Source organism: Bos indicus, chromosome X, assembly GCF_029378745.1.
Source record: "Bos indicus isolate NIAB-ARS_2022 breed Sahiwal x Tharparkar chromosome X, NIAB-ARS_B.indTharparkar_mat_pri_1.0, whole genome shotgun sequence".
Lineage (NCBI taxonomy): Eukaryota > Metazoa > Chordata > Mammalia > Artiodactyla > Bovidae > Bos > Bos indicus.
Window position 1 is genome coordinate 53,758,844 of NC_091789.1, and position 27,552 is coordinate 53,786,395.

At 41.6% G+C, this 27,552-nt stretch overlaps 1 protein-coding gene and 2 non-coding genes across 3 annotated transcripts in view; 1 reads left to right on the forward strand and 2 right to left on the reverse strand.

Moving 5' to 3' along the window:
- The window catches only part of XKRX (XK related X-linked), a 40,667-nt gene extending 39,587 nt beyond the window's left edge, over positions 1-1,080 (forward strand). Inside the window, exon 3 of the mRNA XM_019955685.2 lies at positions 1-1,080. This exon is cut by the window's left edge and continues 27,345 nt beyond it. The gene's annotated coding sequence lies outside the window, so the exon portion shown is untranslated.
- Positions 1,081-9,662: 8,582 nt separating this feature from the next.
- Positions 9,663-9,735, reverse strand: TRNAE-UUC (transfer RNA glutamic acid (anticodon UUC)). The gene has a single exon. It is a non-coding gene; the product is annotated as a tRNA-Glu (tRNA).
- A 15,659-nt stretch (positions 9,736-25,394) lies between these two features.
- Positions 25,395-25,466, reverse strand: TRNAW-CCA (transfer RNA tryptophan (anticodon CCA)). Its single transcript has one exon. It is a non-coding gene; the product is annotated as a tRNA-Trp (tRNA).
- Positions 25,467-27,552: the final 2,086 nt, after the last annotated feature.

Below are 27,552 nucleotides of genomic sequence, written 5' to 3' on the forward strand. Positions count from 1 at the left end.
GCCTGGTGGGCTACCGTCTATGGGATTGCACAGTCAGACACGACTGAAGCGACTTAGCAGCAGCAGGAATAGCAGCAGGGTTAGTTCTCTGGTAGTCAAGGGTCTTAGAGTCAGCGCTTCCACTCCAAAGCCTCAGGGCCTGATCTCTGGTCAGGTATGAAGTTTCCACAAGTCGTTTGTTATGGCATTAAGTGAGAGTAAAGCAAATATCCAAAAACGGGAAACCAAAGATGAACCCCAAATGGCAGTTACAAAATCAGTCAAATAATAATTAAAATAATGTAGTATACACATATACACCCATGAGCAAAGTCAAAACAGGGCAATAAAATAACAGTACAACCCAGGGAACAACAGAAATCAAAAATTATATTTACCAGTTAAGAACAAAAGTAACTAAATCACAAACTGGAAAACAAAACTAAAGTAAGGTGCCAAGTGGGGAATAAAGCAATGAAAACAAAAGTAACAAATATGTTGGGAGGAAAGGAAAGAAAGAAAGAATAGATATACAAAGTTAAATAGAGGTAGATGAAGAAGATTTATATACATTATAGATTAACTGCAAGCGGAAAAGAACAGTAGGAAAGGCAAACAAAGAAATAAATGTAGAAAAGTATAATAGCTTTTAAAAATTAAAATTACAAAAAGAAAAAAGGAAAAAATGGAAAAAGAAAGAAAAAAAGAAAAAAACATAGAACTGCAAAAGCCCAATGTAGATGCAGAGGTTTATAGCAACAGTAAAAAGTGTAACTGAATATACACATATACATGTACACTGATAAGCGAAATCAAAACAGTCCAGCAAAAGCAAAGTGCAATAGATTGACCTGGCAAACAAAGGAAACCAAAAATTATATCTACCAGAAAAAAACTAACTAAAGTACAAACTGGTAAACAAAACTAAAGCAAGGTGCCAAGTGGGGAATAAAGCAATGAAAATAAAACTAGCAAATATTTGAGAGGAAAGGAAAGAAAGAAAGAATAGATATGCAAAGTTAAATAGAGGTAGATAAAGAAGATTTATATACATTAAAGATTAACTGCAAGGGGGAAAGAACAGTAGGAAAAGCAAACAAAGGAATAAATGTAGAAAAAATAATAATAGGTTTAAAAATTAAATTTACAAAAGAGAAAAGAAAGAAAAATGGGAAACTCCCCAGAACTGCAAAAGCCCAACATAGAGGCAGAGGTTTATAACAACAATAAAAAGTGTGACTGAGAAAAAAAGAAAAAGAAGGCTCAAATGCTTAATTAGATTTCATAGTGCCAATAAAATCGACAACTACAACAGAGCGGGGGCGGTGGGGGAGGGAAAAAAAAGAAAAAGAAAAAAATCCTAAAGAATCTACAGAACAAGTCAAAAATGTTTTTCTTCAGTCACTATGTCAGGGTCCTTTCCCTCACTGGGAGTCACAGTCCACCTCACCTCCCTAGGATGCCCTCCAACACTGTGCTGATCTCTAGATCTCTTGTGGGGGCAGCTCAGATTCTAAATTCTACTCCTCTGTGTTCTTGCCTCCGTTGTCCACAGCTATCAGAACTAGTGCAGTTTCTTTTGTGGGAGCTCTCAATGACCTTTTATATATTCCATAGACATAGAGTCTGCCTAGTTGATCGTGCGGATTTAATCTACAGCTTGTACAGCTGTTGGGAAGGTTTTGGGTCTTCTGCCTTAGTCACACTGGCCCTGTGTTTCATTTGTGGTTTTATTTCCACCTCTACATGTGGGTCATCCACTGGGGTTTGCTCCTGAGGCTTCCCTGGAGGACTTGGGGTTGACCTTGTGAGGGCCAGGTGTCGAGGTGGTGCAGCTTCTTGGGTTGCAGGGGTTCTGGCAGCATCAGGTAGTCAGGGGAGTTGGTGGCTAGGGCAGCAAGAAATAGTGCTCTAGAAGGGTATGGCAACCAGTGCTGGTGAATACGCTCCAGTATTCTTGCCTGGAGAGCTCCCCTCCCTGACATAGAAGCCTGGCAGGCCACAGTCCACAGGGCCACAAAGAGTCGGACACTACTGAAGGGACCTGCGTACATAGACACACGACTTTTTTTGCCTGTGGCAGCTCTGTCCCAGTGAGAGTTGAGTGTGAAGGTGGCACAGCTGCTTGGCTTGCAGGGACCCTGGTGGTGCCAAATGTGCAGGGGCACAGACTGCCTCTGTCGCAGTAGTTATGGACCTATAAGAGTCTTTTTTCAAGCCTCTTGTAACTGGTGATCAGAAGGCCTTTTTGGCCAGTCTTTCTCCATAGCTCTGCCCCTTCAGGCACTTAGACGGCTCCCTTGCCTCTAAGTGGGGTCCGTCTCTGTTGTTCAGAATGTCAGGCACATAGAGGGAACCCCCTGGCTGGGGTCCTACTCTGTAGTACAGTGCATCAGGTGTTTGATGGGCGAGCCTCTCTATTGTTCAGCTGCCGATGCTGGCATGTGTGTGGGTAGAGAGGCTCTGGTGATGGCTCCACCCGCTACATGTGACTCAGCAGTATCGCCTTCCATGGCTGCCTGGCTTTCCTCCACAGGTGTTTCCCACCACAGCCTCCTCCCTCACATCTCCTCCATCAGTTTCTCCACAGTCAACATCAGCCCTCGCCATGGGATTGTTGCACAATCCCTAAACTCCAGCTCCCAGCTGTTGCACCTTCCAGGGGATCTACGTCCCTGTCTGGGGTATGTATGGCTGCTGCAAGGACTGTCTGATTCTTAATTCCATTTAGGCTGCCACAGATCAGCTGTTTCACTCTCAGCCTTAAATGTTTCTCCTCTGACTCATACAATTGCCCCAATGTGGGTATCATACCCCTGCTTCTGTTCCCCTACCCGCCAAGGGCAGGTCCAGTCCTACTAACACTCCCGTTTTCCCCCCTAGTTCCTTCATCCTACTGAGTTTTGCATGGGTCTGTATATTCTTTTCTGTTGGTCAGGTACTCCTGTCCGCTCTCAACTGGTGTTCTGTATGCACTTCTGTGTCTGAAGGTGTATTCCTGATGTATCCATGAAGAGAGATGTACTCCATGTCCACCTACTCCCCCACTGTCTTGTTCTCTGCACGTCGTTATTCATAATTTTTTTCTGTACTTCAAATTATGTCCCTAATATATTCTGAAAAATCAGTCTTATGGACTGAATTGTGTGTCTCCAAAATCCATATGTTGAAGCCCTAACCCCTAATGTGACTGTATTGGAGATAAGGCACATAAATAGGTAATAATGGTTGAGTTTGTAAGGATGGGGCCTTAATCTGTTAGGGTTGGTGTCCCTGTCTCCCTCTCTCTTTCCCTCTCTCCATTAACACAAAGGAGAGGCCATGTGAGGACACACCGAGAAGGTAGCTGTCTACAAGCCAGGAAGAGAGGTTCCATCAGGAACCAACTAGATGGTTGCCTTGGTCTTGGACTTCCAGTCTCTGGGACTGTGAGAAAATAAATTTCTGTGTTTAAACAGTCTGTGCTGTGCTTAGTTGCTTCAGTAGTGTTTGACTCTTTGCGACCCTATGGACTGTAGCCTGCCAGGCTCCTCTGTCCATGAGATTCTCCAGGCAATACTGGAGTGGGTTGCCATGCCCTCCTCCAGGGGTTCTTCCCGAACCAGGGATTGAACCCAGGTCTCCCACATTACAGGCAGATTCTTTACCTGCTGAGCCACCAGAGGAGCAATCTGGTCTGTGCTATTTTGTTAAGGTGGTGTGAACAAACTGATACACACATCTACTTCATATTTTAAAGCACCCATATGAAAATATCAATGCCCCCGGAGAAGAGTTACACAAGGGGCTATTGTCAGTCATTCCTGCCCTTGTGCTAGTCATTCAGGCTGCTTTCTCCTTTACAATGAAGTGAAATACTGGCACCTGGAGGTGGAAATTAGCTGCAGATAGTGCAAAAATTGGGCTTCCCTTCTGGCTCAGATGGTAAAGAATCCGCCTGCAATGCAGGAGACCCGTGTTCATCCCTGGGTTGGGAATATCCCCTGGAGGAGGGCATGGCAACCCACTCCAGTATTCTTGCCTGGAGAATCCCATGGACAGAGGAGCCTGATGGGTTACAGTCCTTGGGGTCACAAAGAGTCGGATATGACTGAGTGACTAAGCACAGCACAGCAAAAGATTGGTAGAGTTCTGAAAGTCAAAAATTCTGTAGTACTGACTTAATAAATGCCAAAACAAGAGTTCAGAATTCTGGGAATTATTTAGATTTATAGCAATGTTTTGTTTTTTTCTCAATGAGTTGTTTATCAATATGAATTGTTTATCAATATGAATGAAATTACTAGTCCTCTTCCTCAAGTGAAAAGTGTGTTAGTTGCTCTGTCGTGTCTGACTCTTTGCAACCCCATAGGCTGTAGCCCACCAGTCTTCTCTGTTCATGGAATTATCCTGGCAAGAATACTGGAGTGGGTTGCCATTCTCTTCTCCAGGGGATATTCCTGACCCAGGTTGCCGGGAGCCGGCATATTGCATATTGAGTGCATAGTGCATATTGCATATTGAGTGCAGCACTTTCCACAGCATCATCTTTCAGGATCTGGAATAGCTCAACTGGAATTCTATCACTGCCGGGAGCCAGTGAGGAACTCCGCCCATGACAAAGGTCATGAGGAAGGAGGCTTGGCACACGCAAAGGCGGGATCGAGCCTCAGGAGTCCCCCTGGAAATTCTCGAGCATTTACACCCAAAACCAGAGTCTGCCTACTTTCTGCTTTGTGCTTTCACCTACACCTCTGACTTTACGGGGGGCTGTCCCCCACTACCTCTCTGAAAAAAGTTAGCTTACAGCTCCAGTTAATAATTCCTGGGTATGACAGTGTTTAACCTACAAACTCCTTTGGAAATCCTCTAGCCTGCCTGAATAGGTTTTTCCGGCCACATGTGATTGTTCAGAGCCTCCCAACTGTGAGAGGCAGGAGATGTTCTAAACTGTGTAAACACAGATTCTTTTGAGTAGTTAAAAGATTGATTAGAAATTGTATTGGTGAAGGGATTTTCACTTGTTGGGCCAGTGTTTGCTGCGAAGTTTCCATTTCCCTTACCTGCTGTGTCCCTGGCAGTGTATTGATTAATATAGTTGGTGTAAATAGTAGCTTTAATGTTTGTAACCTGGGACCCTTGAGTTAATTCTTTTTCTTGTTATAGCCCACCACACCTTTGCTCTGTAGGAATGCAACTTTATCTAATGCTTTCGGAGGGTGGCTCCTGACCAATCACCTTTAGAGAAAAATAGGTTTTCTGAAGAAAAGGTCTTAAAATGTTAACAGGCCTCCGGGCCAGAAGATGATGCAAATCACCTAAGCTTTTGCATATGATAAGTTTGCAGGAAGAAAGCCTGGCTTGCTGCCTGACTCTACCCCTTCCCCCATTATCCTCTATGCATAACTTAAGGTATAAAATCTACTTTGGAAAATAAAGTGCGGGGCCTTGTTCACCGAAACTTGGTCTCACCATGTCGTTCTTTCTCTTACCTTCTGGCTGAATTATTCAGCCTCTTTTCTCCACTGAATTTCCTCACTGAGCTATCCTTATTTCAGCCTCTTTTCTTCACTGAATTTTACTGAGCTATCCTCATTCTATTACTCTTTATATCCTTAATTAACATTTAATTAAGCAATTGTTTCCTGATCTTTGCCTACGCCGTCTCTCCTTCGAATACCCTGGATCAGCCGGGGCTGGTCCCCGGCACCAGGTATCAAACCTGGGTCTCCTGCATTGCAGGCATATTTTTAGCCACTGATGTCTCCTAAATCCACCCTTTCTTCCAACCTCCACTGATCCAAACTTAGACCAAGCCTCTCTGGTCATGTCCATCTCTCCCATAAGCTGTTCTTTGCACCACTACCAGGGTACATGTAGAAAAAAAACCCAGATCACTTCTCTTCCCTGCTCAAAACTGCTTCCTATCACATTTAAGCTTCCCTTGTGGCTCAGCTGGTAAAGAATCCACCTGCAATATGGGAGACCTGGGTTCGATCCTTGGGTTGGAAAGATCCCCTGTAGAAGGGAATGGCTCCTCACTCCAGTATTCTGGCCTGGAGAATTCCATGGACTGAATAGTCCACGGGGTCACAAAGAGTCGGACATGACTGAGCAACATTTAAAATAAAATCCAGATTTTATTTAAATAAAATCACATTTAAAATAAAATCCAGTCTCTTTGACATGTTATATTATATGTGTGCAATGCCTCTAATTGACTTAACACTTAAGTATCAGCTATGTATTATACCTTCTTTAATCTAAGATGCATACTTGTCCCACTTTTTATCACCTCTGAAATTGGGATTAATTTTACTGTTAATGGCACATCATATTTTAATTGCAAGCAATTTTTCTCCTTGGTGCATAAGAGAAATAAGGGTCTTACAATGTATGGACATCTTGAATTCATAGAATCAATGATTTAATGAAATGGTGTATTGGTCTAAAAAGTAATCTTCTGAAATATTGGGCTACAGTGGGGGCAGTGGCAGTAGGAAGAAGCAGTGGGTTTAGTATGTATTTTGAAGTAGAGAAAAAACAGGCAATGTTTATTCATATTGATAAACAATTTATTCAAGTCATTGTAAAATAGTTTTAATCCACACTCTGGGGGTGGTTAGTTAACATTTGAGTTATCGTGATCAGGAATATATACTCAGGGGGACTTCACATGCAGGGCGGTGAGGGAAGGGAATGCCTAAGCCTTCGTGTGGCTGTTACTGAGCCCAAGCTCTTTAACAAAAAGAAGCCTGATGGCCGCAGCTAGAGAAGCCCATGCACCACAGTGAAGACCAAATGCAGTCAAAAAAAAAAAAAAGATTTAAAAGGAATATACACTCAGGAGTAGTTAGTTTGCATTTTAAAGATCCTACTCAGGTGACCTTACCCTAAAGATAGTCACACACACCCCCACTCCATGTACACAGTTTCCTATCTGAACCTGTGCTAAAGCAGTTCTTACACTTTCTTTGTGCCATGGGCCATTTTGGCCAACTGGTGAAGCCATTTCAGAGTCGTGTTTTTAATTCACAACAAGATGAAACACATACAATTACAATTAAAACCAACTGGTTGAAATACAATTATAAGAAGTTTGACATATTATTATGTATACTTCTTTATTAACCTAGAAAATAACAAGATTTAGTGGCATGGTTAATAATCACCATAATTTTGAAATAGCGATGCGTTTAATCTTTTGAGATATAGGCAATAGCCATAATGTGATATGAAAATGTTTGGTACATATTGGTGAAAAAATCACAGGTTCTGCTAATAAGACTGTGGTTTTTGACTACATTCAATTAGAAATTGATAAAATAAAGACATTTTCCCCATCAAAGTCCCAGATCCCCCTGGATTCTATCCACAGGATCAAAGGTTAAGAAACCTTGCACCACAGACTCCACTTATCAGCATGAGATTTGTAAAAAATACATTTCATTGGTGAAATGAATTGTGTTCAAAATATGTGGAGTCGCTGGAAATATTGTCCAGGTGCTTGCATCCTTGCATAAATACAATATAAAAATCTTACAAGCCATTCTAACAGCTCAGCACTCTTTGGAGTAGCATTCTACACCTCAGACTCTGTGTGGTCTTATATCCCACTGCATGATCACCAGCCTGCCAGACAGTTCCCAGTGATTCTTTCCTTGTATGGTTACTGCCTTCCCACACTGAATAGGGAATAATATAACTACTGTAATGTAACCAGCAGAATATTATGGAAATGTCCAAGTGTGACTTCCCAGGCTAGGTTAGAAAAGACATTGCAGCTTCTGTCTTACCTTATCTTGGGTCACTGCTCTGAACTTACACATTATGAGAAACGGAGAGGGCCATGTGGTGAGGAACAGAGATCTGTCAACCACTAACATGAACTTGCTAGGCATACAAGTGAACCACCTTGAAAGCAGATCCCCAGGCCCATTCACGCCTTTAGATGACTGCAGCCCTAGCCAACATCTTGACTGCAACCTCATGAGAGACTCTCAGCCAGGACCAGCCAATGAAGCTGTTTCCAGATTCCTGACACATAGAAACTATGGGAGATAATAAATGTTTGAAATAAATACTAAAATGTGCAGTAATTTGTAGCACAGCAGTAGATAACTAATGTATACCACTGAATGAAAGATTTTCCTGTTCTATCCAGAAGATAGGCTGATCCTGTCACCATATAATTAGGCCACCTGTTTCAGGTAAATGTTTCATGCAAGCAACTTGCTGGAGTTTCTAAAGACAAGAAGAGCCTATGTGACTGTTTGAACCCCTGATTGCTACTAACTGTATGTGTCATAGAATTTAGTCTGATGCTTGCCTTCATTGTAATGTTCTACCTAGTAAGGGAGGTCGGAGAAGGCAATGGCACCCCACTCCAGTACTCTTGCCTGGAAAATCCCGTGGACGGAGGAGCCTGGTAGGCTGCAGTTCATGGGGTCGTTAGGAGTCGAACACGACTGAGCGACTTCACTTTCACTTTTCACTGTCATGCATTGGAGAAGGAAATGGCAACCCACTCCAGTGTTCTTGCCTGGAGAATCCCAGGGACGGGGGAGCCTGGTGGGCTGCCATCTATGGGGTCGCACAGAGTCGGACACGACTGAAGCGACTTAGCAGCAGCAGCAGCAGTAAGGGAGGTTGTGGAAGAGGTAAATCCTATAACCCTCACTTACCTCTAATCTTCAGAGGCTTCCTAAGTCTACCAAAAACAATGGGTTTAAGTCCATTGCCATCACATTTGCAAAGGCCTGCATGTCCCTAGAGAATCTGACTTTTACCTGCCTTTCTAGGGGCTTACCTGGTGGCTCAGATGGTAAAGAATCTGCCTGCAATGTGGGAGACCCAAGTTTGATCTCTGATTAGGGAAGATCCTCTGGAGAAGGGAATGGCTACCCACTCCAGTATTCTTGCCTGGAGAATCCCATGGACAGAGGAGCCTAGTGGACTACAGTCCATGGGGTCACAAAGAGTTGAACATGACTGAGCTACTAACACAAGGGGTTTCCCAGGTGACACTAGTGGTAAAGAATTTCCCTGGCAATGAAGGAGATGCAAGAGACATGGGTTCAATCTTTGGGTCAGGAAGATTCCCTGGAGGAGGAAATGGCAACCCACTTCAGTATTCTTGCCTGGGAAATCCCATGGCCAGAGGAGCCTGGCAAGCTATAGTCCATGGGGTCACCAAGAGATGGACATTACTGAGCATAAAAACTGAACTCATTGCTTACCCTCTTCTCTCAGTCCTCTTCAGGGCTGCATTCATTTGCTAGGACTGCCATAGCAAAACACCACACACTGAGTGGTTTCAACAGAAGTTTGTCTCATGCTTCTGGAGGATAGAAGTTCTAGTTCAAGATGTCGGCAGGGTTTTTTCCTTCTCAGAGCTGTGAAGAAGAATCTGTTCCATGCCTGTCCCCTAGCTTCTGGTGGTTCGCTGGCAATCTTGGGTGTTCCTTGGCTTATAGAACCATCACTCTAATCTCTGTTTTCATTTTCACATGTGTTCTCCCTGTGTGCATGTCTGCGTTCAAATTCCCTTTTATAATGACATTAGTCATATTGGACTGGAAGTTCACCCTACTCCAGTATGATGTCCTCTTAACAAATTACGTCCAAATAAATTTGCTTTCTGAGGTACTGGGGCATCTGCATATATATATATATACCAATCCTTGAGGCTTGTGGGATCTTGGTTCCCTGATCAAGGATTGAACCTGGGCCTTCAGCAGTGAAAGTGCTGAGTCCTAACCACTGGACCATCAGGGAATTCCCCTGCATTGAATTTTTGAGGAGACCCAATTCAACCCATAACACTGGCCTTCTTTTTGTTCCTCTAGCACACCAAGCTCATTTCTACTTCAGGTCCTTTATATGTACTAGTTCTCCCTCTAGAACCCCAAAGAAGCACAACTGTTCCCTTCTCAGCACACAAGTGTCATCTCATAATGTCACCTCCTCAAAGAGGTCTTCCTTGATCATCCTAGCTAAAAAAAACCCTCTACCACACACATCATTGTCTACTCCTTTCCCTGCTTCAACTTTTTTCATAGCACTCATCTTTACCTGGTATATTTATTTTTACTTTAAAAAAAATTTTTGACTGCACTTGTTTGGTCACCTGATGTGAAGAACTGACTCATTGGAAAAGACCCTGATGCTGGGAAAGATTGAAGGCAGGAGGAGAAGGGGACGACAGAGGATGAGATGGTTGAATGGCATCACTGACTTGATGGCATCACCAAGTTTGAGCAAGCTCTGGGAGTTGGTGATGGACAGGGAAGTGTGGCGTGCTGCAATCCATGGGGTCGCAAAGAGTTGGACCTGACTGAGTGAGTGAACTGAGGTCTTCCTTGCTGCACATGGGCTTTCTCTAGTTGCGGTGAGTGGGGGCTACTCTTTAGATTCGATGTGCAGGCTTCTCACTGCAGTGGCTTCTTTTATTGCAGAACACTGACTCTAGGCATGAGGGCTTCTGTAGTTGTGGTACACAGGCTTAGTTGCCCCATGGCATGTGAAATCTTCCTGGACCAGGGATAAAACCCATGCCCCCTGCATTGGCAGGCAGATTCTTAACCAATGGACCACCAGGGAAGTCCTCTTTTTATTTTTAATTTGTCTTTCCCATCAGAATATAAGTTCCATAAGGACAGGGAGTTTGTCCATCTTATTTACTGTTGTATCATCAGCTCTTAACACAATGGCTATTAGAAAGTAAATATTTAATAAATGTTTGTTGAGTGAACATTTGAATGAGCAAATGCTCACTTTGTTGATTCTCTGATTTAGTCTCTGGAAAGCTCAGTAGAATCAAGTTTTCCCTGGGAAAATGGAACTTACACCAAGATATTAATTTCCTCCTTGAAATGAACTAACTTATTATCCAATTATAAAACAGCAAAATAATATTCCTCCTCTCCCCCAAAGTTACCTTTTTTTCCTTCCATTTGTACTACCAGAAAGCCACCTGAGGGCAGCAAAAAATCAGAGTGGAGAGAGGGCAGTTCCAAGGCAGAGGCACACTTTCAGTTTTTCCTCAAAGATTGTCTACCACATGCTCTGTCTCCAGCCTGGCTAGTTCTTTTCACTTCTAGTGCATGCTGCTGTATAGCACGTGGCGTGCATGCATACTAAGTCACTTCAGTCGTGTCCTACAATTTGTCACCCCATGGACTGTAGCCCTCCAGGCTCCTCTGTCCATGGGATTCTCCAGGCAAGAATACTGGAATGGGTTGCCATGCCCTTCTCCACAGGATCTTCCCAGCCCAGGGATCAAATCTGCATCTCTCAAGTCTCCTGCATTGGCAGAAAGATTCTTTACCACTAGCGCCACCTGGGGAGCCTTCACTTCTAGTAGGCACACATTAACAGGCCTAGCTGGACTTCATTCTGTGTGCTAAGTTGCCCAGTCCTGTTCGACTCTTTGTGATCCCATGGATTGTAGCCCACCAGGCTCCTCTACCCATGGGATTCTCCAGGCAAGAATACTGGAGTGGGTTGCCATTCCCTCCTCCAGGGAATCTTCCCAACCCAGGGATTGAACCAGTGTCTCTTAAGTCTCCTGCATTGGCAGGTGGGTTCTTCACCACTAGTGCCACCTTGGGAAAAGTAGGGGATCCCTTTTCATTGAATCAGTTTGCTCAGAAAAGGCTAAGGAACTAAGTTACCTTCCAACTGAGATTTCTAGATTTAACAGCCTTAAGTCAGAGAAATGGCTATATTTTGTTCTTTATTTATTTGTTTGTCTTTTAAAAAGAACAGTCCACTTTGAGATCTGACCTGTCAGGTATCTCCCAGCTCTCAGCTGTATGACCTCTGACAGGCACTGAGATAAAATGATATCTAAACAAAGTCCCTTGGGTTTTTTTTAAATTGTTTGTTTACCTATTTCCTTAATGATCAAAAGATGACTCCAAGCCAGAATCTTTGATGTTTATTCACCTAAACTCAGGCTTTTCCTGTTATAAAAAAAGGGAGTGTGTATCGTTTATGATCTGGCAAGAGTCAAGCAAGAGCAGAGGGAGGTTCAGTTTCTAAAGTGAAAGTGAAGTCTCTCAGTCGTGTCCGACTCTTTGCAACCCCATGGACTGTAGCCTAATAGGCTCCTCCGTCCATGGGATTTTCCAGGCAAGAGTACTAGAGTGGGTTGCCATTTCCTTCTCCAGGAGATCTTCCCAACCCAGGGATTGAACCCGGGTTTCCCGTGTTGTAGGCAGACGCTTTACCATCTGAGCCACCAGGGAAGTCTTTCAGTTTCTAAACCATTTCTTAAAGGACAAGAAAGGAATCTAATTAAACCGTCTTGCGAGATCAGTGCCCTGATTTTTTTTTTTCATTTAATCTGTTCCCAAACCTGCTTAAATATTTGAGCCCTTGTGGGTTGCAGACTCTGTAGAGCACTGCTTCTCAAATTTAATGTGCACATGAATCACCTGGTGATCCTGTCAGAATGAAAATTCTGATTCAGTAGGCGTGGAGAGGGTATTATAGGTGGATTAAGTGGGACTTCACGCATTCACTTTGGCTTCAGCCCACCTCTGAACAGCCAATGCACCCTTGTTTTCCGGAGTCCTCTGCTGCAGTGCTCCATTCTAACTACTCCTTACTGCCAGATGCCCCAGGGACCTGTAATAGGTCCCTTTCTCAGTGGACCCTACCTTCTGTGAAAATACAAGTTACAGGTGATAGTGGGCTGATTAGTAACTTTCCCCTCTCTCCCTAGAGCAGAGGGCCCATCCCCCACCCCTTCTTCAACACAAGATAACAGTGGAATTTAGTCACAGCCTCCGAGAACATAGTTTTCCCCAAAGGAATAATTCCAATTGTAAGAATTCTTGTCCTATGACAGACTAATAAAAAAGCTATTTTAGTAGGATAGGGAAGAGAAATATCATTTTGAATTTCTGAAAAAAAAATTATACAACATAGGAGACTGTCAACCTGATTTACTTTCTCCTGTACCTGTCGTCTGCTTTGGTCTCATTAAAGGCAGCATTTTCTTATTTTAGAAGTAGAACCATGAACCTGTCATATTAGTGTCTATTTCACATTTATGTACAAAGGAGTTGCAATTCCATAGCAAGAGAAGCAACAGAAATCTGAGTGAAGTTTCCCAGTGTATGACAATACATTATTTGGTGTTTACTGAAGCTTAAAGGATCCTGATAATATTTGACCAATATTTCACCCAATAATTTTTCTATAATTTCTTTATTTTGGTAGAATTGAAATTAGTTATCTGAAATTATTTAAACCTTCAAACCACAGCACAAAGTATTTTATAGGGTAGCTTATTCTCATGCTCATTTATAAAAACAAAAATGGGCTCCTCAAGAGATAAATTTGCCCTACTAGAGATGTAAATGATTGCCTGCTCTACCTACACCGTGTTGTTGTATTTTATTCTCTCAGTCATGTCCGACTCTTTGTGACCCCATGGACTGTAGCCCACCAGGCCCTTCTGTCCATAGAATTCCCCAGGTAAGAATACTGGAGCAGATTGTCATGCCCTCCTCCAGGGGATCTTCCCAACCCAGGGCTTGAACCCTCGTCTCCTGTGTCTCCTGCATTGGCAGGCGGATTCTTTACCACTGTGCCACTTGTCCTTCTGCCTCAGTGACCGTTATCCTGCACTAATAATCACATTAATTGATCAGATGATCATATAACCCAAGGATAAGTAATCTCATCTAATAGAATGGCCAGCTATCACACCTGGCCTGTAGCATAAGAAAGGCTGGGCCAATCAAATTCTGTTCTCAGAAATATTGCTGAGGGAACAGAATAGATATAGAGATGAGAGGAAAAGTAATCCACAAAAAGAACAGAGAAGATAACACCTGAAAATAGGGCCTCTTTTTTTCTTGCCATGCATTGAATTGGTTTCTGTTCTTTGCATCAGAGGAGTGAGAAAAGAAGCAATAACAAAGGAAAAAAAAAAAACACTGTAGCCTGGAGGGATAATGATGGTAGATTGTGAAGTTGGTGGCTTCTGCATAAATAAAACATTAAAGACATTCCTTCCATCCTTCTTGCTACACTGTGAGCTCCTTGAAGAAAGGGACTATGTCTTATTCATCTTTGATTTCCTTACACCTTGTGTAGAAGAGATATCCAATAAATATCAAATTCCATTTTTTGATGCATGCAAGTCATCAAGATCTGATAGCATAGTTTGGTTGATCACAACCTTTTTATCACCTAGGACTTCTTTCTTTACATTTCCCTCAGTAGACCTTATATTTTGAAAAATATTGTTCAACTTGCATTAATTAATAATGATTTTTCTTACAAGATGCCTGAACTTCATTAATTTTTAAATTGTAAAGTCTAAAAGAAAGTCCAGTTTAGTTATTAGAATTAAAAAGAATTGAGCTAGGCTCTTGGGTAAAAATAAATATACCAATTGAATCCTATATAGATGACAAACAGATTAAAGATGAAATTTAAAATATTCAAAATATCAGGCAATAATAAATATGAACAATTAGGAATCAATATACAGAAAAATATGCAAGACTTCTATGGTTAAATAATAATAGTTCATGAAAGACATTTTAAAATACCAAAGTGCTCTGTCCCAGCCCTGGGGCTTAAGCTTGATCAGCTTGTATTTTCTCCCAGAGCAGATGCAGAAACTTACCTCTACTACCTAAATAGATGTCCAAGGCTTATAAGTTTTAAGAACTGAAAGGGCAGGGATTTTACCTTACAAGCTAACAAGTGAGACTGTTTCGTGGATGCTGGTGAAGACAAGAGACTTCTGGTCAGAGATAGAGGAATTTATTATTCATGACACAGCAAGCAGCATGAACTTTATGCTGGTTTTTGTGAGTTCCCCACGCCTCTCAGGACCCATAGGGGAGACATAAGCAGGGTAAGGGAGGGCCAGGCTGATGCTATACATGACATGGGTTTGCTTTGTGGCCAAGGAACACTTAGCTTGGGGGATTTATTGATTTATAGCAGGCAGAATCAAGGCCACTCTTTGTCTGTGGGGAGATATTAACTCATCTCTCAAGGCTGCTCACTGCCATAAGACTCAGAAATGGCCTCGGTAAAGAGCAGGTCAGGACCTTGCATTTTTGGCATAGCAATATTTGTAGGAGCATGAGAGACTTGTGAAAGAGTAGTTCCCGAACAAGGGGTGTTTGTGGGTATTGTGAGGAGATATCTGCATAGGATAGGTGGTTAACGACAGAGCAAAATCTTTTTTTTTTTTTAATGAGGTATAATTGACATATAACATATTATTTTCAGATGCATAACACAATGATTTAGCATGTGTATATATTGCCAAATGATCACCACAATAAGTCTTGTTAACACTGGTTACCATATATAGTTAGAATTTTTGTTTTCTTGTGGTGAGGACTTTTAAGATATACTCTTTTAACAACTTTCAAATATGCAATACAGTATTATTAATTATAATTATCATACTGTACGTTACATTCCCTAGCAAAGTTTTATTGTAAGTGAGATGGTCCAGCCACTGTGGAAAGCTGTTTAGCAGTTCCTCAATATGTTCAATATAGAATTACCACATGACCCAGCAATTTTACTACTAAGTACGTACCCAAAAGAATTGAAAACAGGTGTTCAGACAAAAATTTGTACGTAAATGTTCATAGCAGCACTATTCACAATAGCTAAAAGGCAGAAGTAACCCAAATGTCCATCAGTGGATGAATGGATGAACAAAATGTGGTATATTCATACAACAGAATATTATTCATTAAGGAAAGGGAATGAAGTCCTGATATATGCTACAATATGGACGATCTTTGGAACCTTATGCTAAGTGAAAGAAGCCAGTCACAAAAGTCACATACATTACATATGTTCAAGCCAGCTCAGCTCACCATACACCAGGCCAATTAACCAAGGAGATGAGGTATTTAGGAAAGACATGCACGCTCGGTTGTGTTAGGGGAAGCACACTGACTGAAACCACCAACCCTGAGCAGGCACCATAGTAACCATTTTCATGAGTTGTTTTATGACAGGAGGTCCTGGTAAGGAACTAATAAGCCACCACCAACGAGAAGAGTTTGGGAAAGGTCAAAAGGAGACACCGCGTGTCCAACCACCTCCCAGAATCTTTCTCGCTGGTGTCCATTTTACGTAAGCAACGCATGCACCACCAGGAAGGACTCTGAGTCAGAGTGATTGGTCAGGGACAACCTGGAAACTAATCCCATCATCATAAAACCCAAGACTGCACATGGCAGAGCAGTTCTGCTGGGTTCCCTTACCCTACTGCTCTCTGCCTGGGCACCCCTTCCCAATAAAATCTCTTGCTTTGTCAGCACACGTGTCTGACACACAATTCATTTCCGAGTGTTAGACAAGAGCCCACTTTTGGACCCTGGAAGGGGTCCCCCTTCCTGCAACAGTTGTGTCTGACTCTTTGCAACCCCATGCCCACCTGGGGTCTTCTGTCCATGGGATTTTCCAAGCAAGAATACTGGAGTGGCTTGCTGTTTTCTTCTGCAGGGGATCTTCCCCACCCAGGGATTGAACCCGTGTCTCTTGCATCTCCTGCATTGGCAGCCAGATTCTTTACCACTGTGCTATTCAGGAAGCCTGTCGAGGTAAAGAATAACAACTTTATTTGGAAAGCTGGCTGACGAAGAAGATGGTAGACTAAAGTCTAAAAATAACCACCTTGTCAGGGTCTGGATGCCAAGTTCTTTTATAGAACAGAGATGAAAGGAGGTGAGGAAATAAAGTTAAAAGGCCATTAATCCTGCAAATAACTTCTAGAATGGCAAGCCTTGGGGAACGGATGTGTTAATGTCTTCTTTCTTGCAGTCATTCACAGGTGGGCAGGGTCAGATTATCTCTGTGTGCACTGAACAAAGGCACTTTAACAGGCAGAGGGGCAGGATTCTCTGAGGCAAGCTATTATGTACGAGCTTCCCAGGTTGTGCTAGTGGTAAAGAACCTGCCTGCCAATGCAGGAAACGTAAGAGATGCAGGTTTAATCCCTGGATCTGGAAGATCCCCTGGAGGAGGACATGGCAACCCATTCCAGTACTCTTGCCTGGAGAATCCCAGGGACAGAGGAGCCTGGTGGACAGCCCATAGGGTTGCAAAGAGTCAGACACGACCGTTAGCATGCATGTGCATAATAACAAAAGCAATGAAAAGCAAGTCAAAGAAACAGTTCCAATATAGAGTGAGAATTGGCTCTTCCCTGAAACACATACTGTAATGTTTCATTTATATGAAATGTCCAGAACAGACAACTCCATAGAGTCAGAAAGAAGATACCAGAGAGCAGAAAGCAATCACTAAGGACTAAGGGAAGGCAAGAATGGAGACTGACTGCTTACTTGGCACAAGGTTTCCTTTCATGGTGACAAAAATTCTCCAGAACTAGATACTGGTGACGATTTGCACAACATTGTGAATGTACTAAATGCCACTGAGTTGTGCACTTTAAACTGGTTAAGATGGTGAATTTTAATGTCATGTTTATTTTATCAATGAAGTGAAAGTGTTAGAGGCTCAGTCGTGTCCGACTCTTTGCAACGCCCTGGAATGTAGCCCTCCAGGCTCCTCTCTTCATGGGATTTTCCAGGCAGGCATACTGGAGTGGATAGTCATTCCCTTCTCCAGGGGATCTTCTTGATCCAGGGGTTAAACCTGTATCTCCTGTACTGCAGGCAGATTCTTTACCATCTGAGCCCCTAGGGACACAGACACAAATCTTTTTTAAGTTCAAGTATTGCTCCCTCCAATAGGTTGATCAGATGACAGTAAAGCACTTGGCAGGACAGAGTCATGTTCTTGCCCATGCGCAGACTGGAGGACCGATGCCCTTTAGCAAGGCATGTCTCTCAGTTTACTCGAGCAGTTATAGACTTGAGGACACCGCTCTAGGATTGAACTTCTGAGCACCTGTGCCACCCCTCCCTGTGCCACCCTTTTCTCCTGCTTTTTCTTCCCTAACCTATCCAGCAATTCTTTTCCTTGTCTTCCCCACTCCAGATCTTCCCTAGGTTTCCAGATACTTCCTTTCCATCCAGAGCCCAGTTCTGTTTTCTTTACCAAGAGACTTTGATGACCCATGGTAAAGAACTTCAAACCAGAGTCTATGTCCTTAACAATGAAAAACCATTTTCTTGACAGCAAGAAAGTCTCAGTCTTCAAATTTTAGATAATCTCATCTTGTACTCTTTGGAAGGGAGAGCCAAAATTTGCATCCTGTTCTGAGAGCATTTCCTTATACCTAGAATGGTTTTTTAAAAAGCAGTTGCATTTCCTTGTTAAAAAGACCAAATCACTGGGCTTCCATGGTGGCTTAGTGGTTAAGAATCCACTTGCCAATGCAATAGATGAGGGTTCGTTCCCTAATCCAGGAAGATCCCACATGCCTTGGAGCAACTAAACCTGTGCACCACAAGCACAATTGAGCTGTGCTCTGCAGCCTGGGAACCGCAACTACTGAGACTATGTGCCACAACTACCAAAGTCTGAGAGCCCTAGAGCCTGGGTTCCACAGTAGAAGCCACCACAAAGAGGAGCCCGAACACCACGACTAGAGAGTAGCCCCTGATCGCTGAACCTAGAGAAAAGCCCACACGGAAGCAAAAACCCAGCACAGCCAAAAATAAATAAAATCATACATATTTTGACTACTGGGCTGCAGTTCTCATTTTGGCCCAAATAAAGCAATTCACAACTCTCAAGCTGTGCATCTATTTTTAGTTGACATATATTAAAAAGACCAATCATTAACATCTTGCTTTACTTGCAAACAAAACAGTTCTAGCTCATCTGCCCCACAGCACATGTTAATTCTTGAGACTATGGACTATCAACCTTTAGTTCTGAAAACTTAGGCTTTATTTTCTGCCTCAGGCAGAGTAGGAAGTTCAGAACCAGTGAATACAGTCACAGGAATAGCATTTCTTGCCATCTGTATTAGCTTCCTGTTGTTACTGTAACATAGTACTAAAAACTTGGTGGCTAAAAACAACACAAATTTATTATCTTACAGTTTCAGATGTTAGAAATCTGCAATAGGTCCCATAGGCTAAAATCAAGGTTTTGGCAGGACTGGATTCCTTTCTGTAGGTTCTAGTGTGCCTGGTGAATTTAAGGTTCTTTGTTCATCACGAAAGAATTCAGAGATAAGCAGTAGAGGTTAAGAGAATAAAGTGAAAGTTTATTTAAGGAAGGATAGGCTCTTAAGAGGGAGAGCAGTCAGACAGGTGAGGACCTGCTGCCTTGGGTTTCTTTGACAAGTGGGGAAATGAGAGGATTACAACTGAAGGGGTGGAATATTCACTGGGGAAGGAGGAGTTTGGGGGTCTTTGTCCTGGCTTTTCATCCCAGCTCCATTTCCCTGAGGGGAGGAGGGATTTTTGTCCTCATTTAGCTTAGATCAGAAATACATCTTATCTGCAAGGCTAATCTTACTGTAATGAGAGCATAAGGAGTAAAAATGTTCCATTCAGACTCAGGAGACTCCTGCTTTTCTCCACTTTTCGCTGTCTGCTACTGGAACTCTAATCACCCAAAACGTGTGGTTTCCTGTCAGTCTGAAAATTCCTGCTTTCCTCTGTCTGCCTGTGGATCCTCACTATTTACAAGATGTGTGATTTCCTGCCACCTGCCCCTGCCCCCATTTCTCTGATCATACCTAACTAGCTGCCTGCTGTAACACTAGGAAAGAACCCATTTCCTTGCCTTTTACCAGCTTCTAGAGGCTGCCGATATTTCTTGGCTCCTGGCCTTTTTCCTTCACCTACAAAGCCAGGAGTATAGAGCTGTGTTCTCATATCACATCACTCTGACCTCTTCTTCTGACTCCCTCTTCCACTTTTAAGGATCCTTGTGATTACATTATGACCATCTGCATAATCCAGACTCAGTTCAGTTCAGTCGCTCAGTTGTGTCTGACTCTTTGCGACCACATGAACTGCAGCACCCCAGGCCTCCCTGTCCATCACCAACTCCCAGAGCTTACTCAAACTCATGTCCATTGAGTTGGTGATGCCACCCAACCATCTCATCCTCTGTCCTCCCCTTCTCCTCCTGCCTTCAATCTTTCCCAGCATCAGGGTCTTTTCAATTAAGGCCTTTAAACTAATCAGACTAGATCTGATAGAGTTCCTGATGAACTATGGACGGAGGTTCATGACATTATACAGGAGACAGGGAGCAAGACCATCCCCAAGAAAAAAAAATGCAAAAAAGCAAAATGGCTGTCTGGGGAGGCCTTACAAATAGCTGTGAAAAGAGGAGAAGCAAAAAGCAAAGGAGAAAAGGAAAGATATACCCATTTGAATGCAGAGTTCCAAAGAATAGCAAGGAGAGATAAGAAAGCCTTCCTCAGCGATCAATGCAAAGAAATAGAGGAAAACAATAGAATGGGAAAGACTAGAGATCTCTTCAAGAAAATTAGAGATACCAAGGGAATGTTTCATGCAAAGATGGGTTCAATAAAGGACAGAAATGATATGGACCTAACAGAAGCAGAAGATATTAAGAAGAGGTGGCAAGAATACACAGAAGAACTGTACAAAAAAGATCTTCATAACCCAGATAATCACAATGGTGTGACCACTCACCTATAGCCAAACATCCTGGAATGTGAAGTCAAGTGGGCCTTAGGAAGTATCACTATGAACAAAGCTAATGGAGGTGATGGAATTCCAGTTGAGTTATTTCAAATCCTAAAAGATGATGCTGTGAAAGAGCTGCACTCAATATGTCAGCAAATTTGGAAAACTCAGCAGTGGCCACAGGACTGGAAAAGGTCAGTTTTCATTCCAATCCCTAAGAAAGGCAATGCCAAAGAATGCTCAGACTACCACACAACTACACTTATCTCACACGCTAGTAAAGTAATGCTCAAAATTCTCCAAGCCAGGCTTCAGCAATATGTGAACCGTGAACTTCCAGATGTTCCAGCTGGTTTTAGAAAAGGCAGAAGAACCAGAGATCAAATTGCCAACATCCGCTGGATCATCAAAAAAGCAAGAGAGTTCCAGAAAAACATATACTTCTGCTTCATTGACTCTGCCAAAGCCTTTGACTGTGTGGATCACAATAAACTCTGGAAAATTCTGAAAGAGATGGGAATACCAGACCACCTGACCTGCCTCTTGAGAAATTTGTATGCAGGTCAGGAAGCAACAGTTAGAACTGGACATGGAACAACAGACTGGTTCCAAATAGGAAAAGGAGTATATCAAGGCTATATATTGTCACCCTGCTTGTTTAACTTCTATGCAGTGTACATCATGAGAAATGCTGGGCTGGAAGAAGCACAAACTGGAATCAAGATTGCTAGGAGAAATATCAATAACCTCAGATATGCAGATGACATCACCCTTATAGCAGAAAGTGAGGAAGAACTAAAGAGCCTCTTGATGCAAGTGAAAAGGGAGAGTGAAAAAAGTTGGTCTAAAAGCTCAACATTCAAAAAACGAAGATCATGGCATCTGGTCCCATCACTTCATGGCAAATAGATGGGGAAACAGTAGAAACAGTGGCTGACTTTATTTTTTTTGGGCTCCAAAATCACTGCAGATGGTGATTGCAGCCATGAAATTAAAAGACGCTTATTCCTTGGAAGGAAAGTTATGAGCAACCTAGACAGCATATTCAAAAGCAGAGACAGACTTTGCCAACAAAGGTCCGTCTAGTCAAGGCTATGGTTTTTCCAGTGGTCATGTATGGATGTGAGAGTTGGACTATAAAGAGGGCTGAGCGCCAAAGAATTGATGCTTTTGAACTGTGGTGTTGGAGAAGACTCTTGAGAGTCCCTTGGACTGCAAGGAGATCCAACCTAGGGGAAATTGGTCCTGGGTATTCATTGGAAGGATTGATGTTAAAGCTGAAACTCCAGTATTTTGGCCACCTGATGCGAAGAGCTAACTCATTTGAAAAGATCCTGATGTTGGGGAAGATTGAAGGCAGGAGAATAGGACGACAGAGGATCAGATGGTTGGATGGCATCACTGACTCAGTGGACGTGGGTTTGGGTAAACTCTTGAAGTTGGTAATGGACAGGGAAGCCTGGCATGCTGCAGTTCATGGGGTCACAAAGAATTGGACAGGATTGAGTGACTGAACTGAACTGAACTGAACTGAAGCTAATCCAGACTAATCTTCCTATTTTAAGATCAACTGATTAGCAACCTTAATTCCATCTGCAAACTTAACTCCTCTTTTCCATGTAAAATGGCATATTAACAGGTTCCAGTGATTAGAATGTGAATGTCTTGGGGGGAACATGATACCACCTACCATACCATCACTTGACAATGTTTATTGAACTCTGCCTTAGGGAGTCATTTGGGTGTGGCAGGATTTATTGAGAAAAGATTAAATAAGGAAGGTTTCACAGGCCACAGGAGAGGTAAGAAGATAAAAGGAACTTCTGCTATGAAAATTAGAACACAGTGTGATGTGAATGTTAAGGTATTCAGAGAAGACTTCCTGGAAGAAGCAGAACTTGTGTAATCAGTTTTAAAGAAAAGGCAAGACTGAAATATTGTTTCAATGGCATTTAACCATTGAACTGAGTTCAATGAGTTGAACGTGTTACATACTGTTAAATGAATTAAACAAGCAGGCCATTAGACCGAGGTGGCTCTAATGCTTTCGTGACTTAGGTGAGCAAATCAAAACCTATACCTGTACATGCTTCAGTGTTAAGAAATAGAAACTTAAGGATAACCAATCACAAATAGACAATGAGGCTTTAAGCTGTGGCCAAATAATATCCTTTCTTTGCTTCCATACCTTTTCTATATACGTCATTCCCTTAGTTCCTGTTGGTGGAGTGCTCCTAACCACTTCTGGCTTTGTGCTGCTCTATCCAAATCATTTTTTGCTCAAATAAACTCTTAATATTTTTAATATGCCTGTTTGTCTATAAATAATTCACACTTCTGAGTTCAGCTTTCCAATGCAACAGTTGTAAAAATGAAAGTACACACTGCTATTAAAGAGATGTCTTTGTAACACTTAGCAGCTTAAAAAGCAATGTTATAAAGTCACTTGGTGCCTACCACAGTCCTCTGAGGGAAATAGGACAAGAAAACACAAGAGCCTTGCCATAATCGAGTCGTCAGACCTCTTCCCAGGCCTAGGTCAGCTCCCTATGTTCCTTCTTCCTTGTAGCCACAGGAACACACCTGTGTTCTCTTCTTTTGTTGTTGTCTTCCTAAACCTAGCTGCAGAATGATACATGGTCTCTTCACCTCCCCTACTTGTTTGCTGACATTGAAATCAAGCATAGCGTCATTTAATTTTAAGGTTTATCTGCTAACTACCCTGGAGAAACAGAGAATAAAGTTAACAGACATAAGGGAGTGGCAAACCTTCTATAATCTTACAAAGTTCATATAATTATGGCCTTTAAACTATAATTTCTGTTCCCCTTTTCAAAAGTAAAAGGAAGTACCATTGGATTCAGGGCATCTGCTTGTATTTTCTTATGGATCATCATCATCAGAGTAGTAAGCAACTATGGAGTGCATTGTTCTAAATGCTTTATATATTTTAACTCAGAATCTTACAACAAGCCATTTTATGGAAAAGTAAAATGAGGCAGTCTTCAAACCCAGGTAGACTGGCTCTGGAATCCGTGTTTCCAACCATTATACCATACTGCTTCACTGTCTCTTTCTACCACCACCCCACCTTCTGCCTGTCAATGTAGGCAGTTGGACAGTTGCTTCCTGAGGAACCAGAGCACTAAGTTATAGATGAATAAACTGAGTCCTAGAAAAGTTAGACTTTCCAGGGCAGCATTGGTTGTGACTGTGGAGTGGGGAGTTAAATCCAGTTCCATCACAACATGCTATCTTTTTAAAAATAATATTTATGTATTTATTTATTTTTGGTTGCTCTGCGTCTTTGTTGCTGTATGTGGGCTTTTTCTAGTTGTGGTATATGGGCTTCTCATTTCAGTGGTTTCTCTTGTTGCAGAGCACAGGCTCTAGTTTGTGTGGACTCAACTGTTGTGGCTCTAGGGCTTAGTTGCCCCAAGGCATATGGGATCTTCCTGGGCCAGGAATGGAACCTGTGTTCCCTGCACTGGAAGGCAGATTCTTAACCACAGCAGGGAAGTCCTGTACCATGCTATCTTTATGTTCACTTTGTGAAGTCTGGTTCTGATCTAACATAGTGAAAATAATTGATTTCAAATGATTCCACATGCATCAACCCCTTTTATCACTATGGGATGTTTCATTTTTGCACACTTCAGTCAAGGCCAGATTAATACTGTTAGACTCTAAGCTATAAAAGAGAAGGATTCCAATACCATTCTCTATGGATTCGAATTAAAAACCTTTATAAACACTAAAATAAATATAACAAAGTACCAATTTTCCCCATCATGACTACTTAATTTTTTTTCTTTTTGAAACACCAACAATCAAATTCTTAGAAGAATTCTTAAAAACATTTTTCTGGATGTCCCAAGTACATGTTTAAACTGTTAAGTAATTCAGCACTGACCATTACATATTAATTCCTGGGAATTGTATACAAGAGTTATAACTGTGAAAGTAAGTTTAGGACAAACAATAACAGAGACAATTGATCAGAAAAGAGAGCCAGCAAGTCAGAGAAGGGCTCTGTGTTTGCAGTTTACAAAATCCACCTACGATGGGTGGAATCAACTGTCTACAGGAAATCCTTCAAAAAGACTGAAGCCTATTTACATCAATACCATAACTATGGATAAGTTACTGATGACATTTGAATACTCCCTAGAGGTCTCCAGGAAGAAGCCAATGTCACACTTAGTAATGTCAGTCTATAAGCCTGGGAAATGCAAACATTAAGATAATCTAGTGAAACAAAGAGGGAGGGAAAACATTGTAATATGTAGAACCAAAAGAAGGAAAAATATTCTTAGAGAATTTACAAGAAAGGGAATTTGATGCTAAAAAAGTTTTTACTATGTTCAGCATTGCCTAAGGAAGAGAGACTTCAGTTTTGGGTCATGAATGTTTTAGTTGGATTAGCTGATATAATCTTATTTTCAGAGGGCCCAACTGATCCTGCTGCTGTAGCTTAATAATATTCCATTAAGATTTGTTCAGATTCTGTGCTCACCAACTTATCAATTGACTTCCTAGCACATTGGGAATGGGGGTCCTCCGGCATGGCCTATATAATCCCTTGGGTTGTACATAAATTATCATCTAAATTATGTCATTCTCCATTGAATCACAAGATCTCAAGATTAGAAGGTACTTCAAAGACATTTAATTAACTATCCATCTGTTGCTGAAATTCCTCCTATAATGGCAAAGTGAAAGTGAAGTCGCTCAGTCATTTCCGAGTCTTTGCAACCCCGTGGACTGTAGCCTACCAGGCTTCTCCGTCCATGGGATTCTCCAGGCAGCAATACTGGAGTGGGTTACCATTTCCTTCTCCAGGGGATCTTCCCAACCCAGGGATCGAACCTGGGTCTCCTGTATTGGAGGCAGACACTTTAACCTCTGAGCCACCAGGGAAGCCCTATAATGGCAAGAAGGTCATTAATTTTTCCTTGAGCATCTCAAGCAACAGGAAATTTACTCTATCTTTACTTCTTTGAACACCTGTGATAGGAAATTCTGTTTTATATTGAACAAAAGTGTATCATTTTAGAGGCTCCAGTCCTAGCTTGCCTCCTTGTATCCAGCTACAAAACAAACTAAGCCTCCAAAAACAAGAAACCACAGATAAGCTCATGTCCCTGACAAACCTCTCTTCCAGGCCAAACTCTCCAAATTTTAAAAAAGTTCCTAATATAGGGTAGTTTCAAATCATTACAGCATCCTGGTCACCCTCTCATGGACAGGCTTTAATTATTCTTTTAAGCTGTGGTCTTAGACAGGGTCAAGTGTATTTGTAAAATTTGCGAAAGTTAAAATATCTTCATCACAAATCACTAAAATGAGTGTCTCTTTCCATTCCTCCTTCTCCTCTGTCACAATTCCCCTCCTGTCAGGCAATGCTGGAGTGGCCATGTGAATTCTTGAATACAGCAAAGGGGAAGTTGCATTGGTAATGTATTTAGTTTGAACTTAAAAGAATTTCGGAGAAGGCAATGGCACCCCACTCCAGTACTCTTGCCTGGAAAATCCTATGGACGGAGGAGCCTGGTAGGCTGCAGCCCATGGGGTTGCTAGGAGTCGGACACGACTGAGCGACTTCACTTTCACTTTTCATTTACTTTATGTGGTTTACTGATACTTTTGTGTTAAGTCAACTGATTGTCTTAGTGTAGGAATGGTTTCCAGGAATACTCCTAGCACTAACTGTGCTAATTTCACACAGCATTGTGACACTAGGTTGCAGGTGTGTTAGACAGTTAAGAAAGTGTTATATTATTTTATGAGCTTTGTGGTATTGAAATTTTACAGCTTTTTAAAATATAAAATGTGCTATATGCATTGAGCTGTACCCTTACAATGGGGAAATTTTATGGGATGTAAATTATATCTCAAAAAAGTTGCTAAAATGTGCTGTAACTTCCTTTTTTAATTTTAAATAAATATTCACTTTTGTGTCTAAAGTGAAGTAAAGTAAGAATATATAGCCAGGTATCTATAAAAAGCTACACCAAACATCATACTTAAGGGTTAAATGTTGAAAGAATCCCCTTTGAGACTGGGGATTAGACAAAGGAATTGATATTACTACTTTTGTTCAACATTGTGTTAGAAGTTCTAGTAAGTAAGATAAGCCAGGAAAAAAAATACAGTGGACTTTTGAACAACATGGGAGTTAGGAATACCGACCCTCCACCTAGTTGAAAATCTGCATATAGTCAGCCCTCTGTTTAGGGTCTGTGGTACTTCCATATCTGTGGTTCTGCATCTGCAGATTCAACCAACTGGGGATCAAGTAATATTGTAATATTTACTATTTAAGAAAGCCACGTTTAAGTGGACTCATACAGTTCAAACCCATGTTGTTCAAGGGTCAACTGTAAAAGATTTAAAAATCAGAAAGGAAGAAGTAAAATTGTTATTGTACCAAAAAAATATGACTGTTTATAGAAAATGTGAAAGACTAAATGCAGGGATATTATTAGAATTAACAAGTGCATTTAGCAACATTGTTGGACACAAAAGTCAATATGTTGCACTTTTATATAATAACCACAGTTTCAAGTAAAAGATATAATTTACATTCTTAGAAAAATGTAAAGTAGCAATAAATGTAGCAAAAAGGTGCAAGAAAGAAGAAGTTGAATCTAAAATTGACATGAAAATGTAAACGACCAAGAATACCAAATCACTCTTGAAAAACAAGATGGGGAATCTTACCCTATCAAATGTCAAGACTTATTATAAAGTCATAAAAATTAAGGCTATGGTGTGGGGAAAACTAAATAGAGAGTTCAAGAACAAATCCACCTGTATATAGACATTTAATGTATAATAGAACTGATATTTTAGATCAGTGAAGAAAGTGTACTTTTCAAAAATGGTGCTGGAACAATTAGTTTTTCATATAGAAAAATAATTAATTGGACCCCTACTTCACACCATACACACACAAAAAACCAACTCCAGATGGATTCAAAGCATAAATGTGAAAAGCGAAAAT